At 41.0% G+C, this 4659-nt stretch overlaps 1 pseudogene; it reads right to left on the bottom strand.

Annotated features, from left to right (window-relative positions):
* Positions 1-838: 838 nt before the first annotated feature.
* Positions 839-950, bottom strand: LOC147415824 (U2 spliceosomal RNA; annotated as a pseudogene).
* Between the last annotated feature and the right edge of the window lie 3709 nt (positions 951-4659).

The following is a 4659-nucleotide window of genomic DNA, read 5'->3' as shown; positions in this document are numbered from 1 at the left end:
ATTATTGGTCAGTTCTGGGGATATACTGTCAATCTGGACGAACCTTTTGACCAGTCTGGCATCACTATTCTCACGACTTCTGACAGGGAAAATTTAGCCGAAGTCAAACTTGCCTGGAAATTGCAACAGCAGTGTCTTTAGAATAATATACACTACTCAGATTGAAGTTGTCTGATAACCTGCATAATGTAGGAACAAATCCTTCTGATTCATGAGTAAGCCTTTTTCGTATCAGATTACAACACACATTAGCAGCCTAATTCTTGTTCTTAGGCTCACATCATGTGCAAATACACTCTTTTGTCTGACACAAAGGGAAAAGACCATGATTATAGATGATTGCCACAGCTATCCTTTAACAAGAAAAAACCAAGTCCTGTATTATGTGACATCTGCCAAGAGACATGGATGCTGTGGGTTGCAGGTAGCAGTCCTCCTGCACAAGGAGGACACTTTAGCTACTCAGTGACACAGCTGAAGAAAAGCAAAGCATGCTCATCTATGACAGGCAGTCTTCCACGTCTTGGTCTAATCAGACGCTGACTCCAGCAAAGATCATAGAATCCTAGAAGAGTTTTGGTTGGAAGAGACCTTCAAGATCATCGAGGCCAACCTTTGTCCTAGCTCTATCAACACCACTAAACCATGTCCCTAAGTACAACATCTACCCCTCTCTTAAACACCTCTAGGGATAGTGGCTCCAGCATCTCCCTGGGCAGGCTGTTCCAGTGCCTGGCAACCCTTTCAGTCAAGCAATTCTTCCTAATATCCAGCCTGAACCACACCTGGTGCAGCTTAAGGCCATTTCCCCTTGTTCTATCACTTGTTACTAGGGAGAGCAGACTGAACCCCACCTCAAAAATAAAGTCCCCTCATCGAGGACGTATCAGATATCAAACTGATAAGAACAGACACTACACTTGATCTTAGCCAAAAGGCCGAGAAACGATGATGGCTCTTTGCAGTTTGAATCGTTTCTGGTCCATCTTTAAGCTCTCTGGTTCTCTTAACAACTTTAGGTTTTACAGAACTATTAACTAAATCAAATAACTGTGAGTGGGAAATACAACTGATTCTTACACTAAAATATATTTTGAGCTAAATATATTTCAAATATTTAGAAATATTTGAATAAATACATGAATGACATGCCAAATATAATCCTACAAAAATATTTTTAAAAAAATAATTTTTGAGCAAAGACTAATTTTAGGAAAGTATCTGCAGAAATACAGCTATGTAAGCCTGACTAGTTATCCTTACTTTCTTCTTAAATCATTGGGCTATGTTCAGGCGCCTCTACGTACAGTGAAATGGGTAGGTTGGGAGTCTCAAAGCTGCTTTCAAAGTCTCCACTTGTCTCACTGCCCACAAATGCTCTCCAGCCTAAACCGCTCTAAAGTTGCTGTAGACTACAAAGTGAACTTTGCTGAACGTGCCAACATCTACTTCTTCCATGGCAGAGGCTTTTAACCTGTGCCTTTGGATCTCTTCCTTTGAGGACTTCTCTCATTGTTTAGGTATTAAAACCTCTCTGCACAATGTTTTCGTCAAGAATGGAAGGGCCAACAGGTACAGGTTCCCACTGCACTCTCACACCGCTTTGCCAATTCAGTTAATACTTTTTGACACAGTCTCATTTGTTGTGATATGTATCATACCAACTGGCATGACTCCACTCTCAAAGAGCATACAGGTATGGTGCAGATAAAATCTCACTGGCTCGCTGCTGTACCACAGGTATCTTGCTCCTGATTCTGGGAGGGAAAACAAAATATGGTGCTCTGGTGCACAATAAAGAAAGGCGACTGGGACGGGGAATGGACAAGACTGCTTCTCTCAGACCCTGGCACCTAGCCCTGTTTCTTTTGGCTCTTGCCAGCAAAGACCTTCTTCCACATCCGGCTTTGGAAGCACATCTCCAGTGATATAGCTTCATACCTGCAATCAGACAGTCAAACATCTGCTCAAAATTGAGATACAGGACAAAGACTAATAAAAGATAAAGAGCTAAGATATAGCTAAGAGCTCTAGACTTCTGGAAGGTCTTCAGTCCTAAGGATGTAAAGACTGTCATTTACAATCATTCCATTCATAAAATGCTGAGAAAGAAATAAACATTCCCGATTTTAAGTCCAGAGGCAGATACTTGGCTAGCAACTCTGTAGGTTGTTATTTATATTAATGCTATCGGCTGTCAGGACAACTTAGGCATTCCCTAGGGCTGGTATCATTTATGCCAAAAAACAGGTCAGCTTAGATTAAAAAGGCAGAGAGGGAACTGAACCATCCCCACCTGAAGACGTGCTGTTTTCAAGAAAAGGCAATATTCCTGTGCTATGCTCCACAGCAGGAAAGCAAGAATTGCATACTAATCTCCATGGAGGTAAATACTCTTGCTGAATTCACTTAATATGCAAGGGTTTGTAGTCACTTCCTTTCCATTGCATTCCTACCTTGTTCTTTCTATCCGAGGCAGATATTTGAGTTGACCTTCAGCTTGCTTTCTTCTACCTGAGTAATTATTGAGATTTTTTTTTTTTTTTCCCTCTCTTCACTTCCACTTCCACCCATTCCAAGTCCCCAGAGACACTTCAACGGTACTGGTTTGCCTTGAAAGTCTGGTATTTCAAATATATTTCATTTAACAGAAAAAAAAAAAAAGTTGTTTGTCAAGAAGAGCTATAATGCTCTTTTTTTTTTTAACGTAAGCAAATAGAAATTCAGAGGTGCCTGTATGTATTTCTACTGTGCACAAAAAACCACACAGGTGCAGAAGATGATACCAAATCTCCCATGTTACCCTACAGGCTCTGGCAGCCACTCTGCATCAGTGCTGACATTTTCGTTGAGAAGCAGAAATGCAGCCTGCATCCCAGTTCATCAAAAATAGCAACTGAAAATTAACAGCCAGCAAAACTGTCTCTGAAGCTTGTTAGCAGTTAAGATACGTTACAGTATACTGCTGTAGACCTTTGATATTTTCACTAATAGTAACATTCTATGAACTGAAAGATATTTTTTATACCAAAATATATTCTAAGAATAGTCCAAATTCAAATACACATCAATATTTGAAACCATGGTGACACTTCATACACAAATAGAAGTTACAGAGCTTGCTTATGATCTCTGCTTTCAGAACTGAACTACTGGGATCTGCAAGGAAAGACTGTGATACTCACACTGATCTGCCTTTCTCAGATTTCTCATTCTTATGATTTTCACAGACAGTGAGCAGCATGGGCATTCTTCACTCTGCAGAAAAATGACAAAGTTATTACCCACATTAATATTAAATTGCTCATACTTCATAAAAAATGACCTCACATAAGCGCGTGTTGCAATTTTCAAAGCTGTGCAGTAAAATTGGAAGATGAACTACTTGCACTGCTTTGGAAATTAAAACCACGTCTACGTAGAGTTAAAAAAAGAAGAAGAAATGAAAGAAATAGTCATCTGTGTAAATATGTCATTGATGGAAGAAATAACAGTAAAATTGATAACACAGTAAAATAGTTTTGAATAACATTAATTCTTGCATCACATGACAGGACATTTGAATTTAAAAGAAATCTTTATCAACAATGAAGCTTAAGTGTAACATGCTTGAGAAGTTCCTCCATTAAACACCTGTAGACAAAGGCAAAATATGTTTCATTCTCTTGAACAGTTGAAATTTCACACAGAAAGCAGATGTTTTCTTCAGATAATTTTATTTAGTGAAAATTCCAACTTTCCTTTTAAAATCTTTATCAGGAGCTTTTCCTAGAAATAGCAAAGTGCAAACAGGTGAAAGGTTGTGAAGTTATGCACAAATACCAAACTAGGACCATCTTCGTGTCCATGATAATAGCTGGTTTTAGTCAGTGACCCTCCTGTGTACAGCACTAACAGGTGGCTGCTAGCACAGCTACCTGGGCACAGCATGTGACTATACTCATAGCTGGCAGATGCTGCCCTGTGGAAGACCCAAACTTACCTAATGCTTGCATCAAACCACAGACTCAGCTCAAATCCGCAGCAAGCTCCTGTGAGGCACCTCAGACTGCTTCCCAGCCTCCACGAGGACCACCCACTGCGGCTGGCCTTCCTTCCCCCACTGCCAAAAGTGCCTCCACAGGACGGCCAATACCAGCAAAGCTGTCAGTCTTCCTGACATAAATAACTAAATACATATGTGAATTTGGACTAACAGCTCCCAAGTCCTCTTTTAGGCACCAGAATCCCAGCCACAATCTCACCTCCGCTCATCTTCAGCTTCTAATGGTCTGAATTTTTGCATTCTTACCTCACGAACACTCCAGTATGATCCCATCGTGCTCCCAGCTGCAGACAGGTGTGGATGCAACTTCACTATTAGAGGCAATAGCTGGCAGTGACGCCCAAAGTGCCTCTGCAAACTTTAAGGAGGCACCTCCTGAGGAGCAAGTGGCTTATCCTTGCCCCACCTTCCTCTTTGCCCGAGAGCATCAAGAGGGAAGGGGAGGGAATATGCTGAGTTTATTTGATAGCTAAACACCAGAGGGGTGTGTTGGGGGAAGGCTGTACACACCAAGGCTGTGCCAAGAGTTATTAGCAATTCAAGATAAGGGCATGATAACGCACAGCACTTATACATGGCTACCTATGATCTGGCAGCCTAAGCAATGCGTGGAT

Source organism: Leptosomus discolor, chromosome 3 (genome assembly GCF_034619465.1).
Source record: "Leptosomus discolor isolate bLepDis1 chromosome 3, bLepDis1.hap2, whole genome shotgun sequence".
In the NCBI taxonomy this organism is placed as follows: Eukaryota; Metazoa; Chordata; class Aves; order Leptosomiformes; family Leptosomidae; genus Leptosomus; species Leptosomus discolor.
Note: the sequence above shows the minus strand (reverse complement) of the source record. Positions and strands in the feature narration are given on the sequence as shown.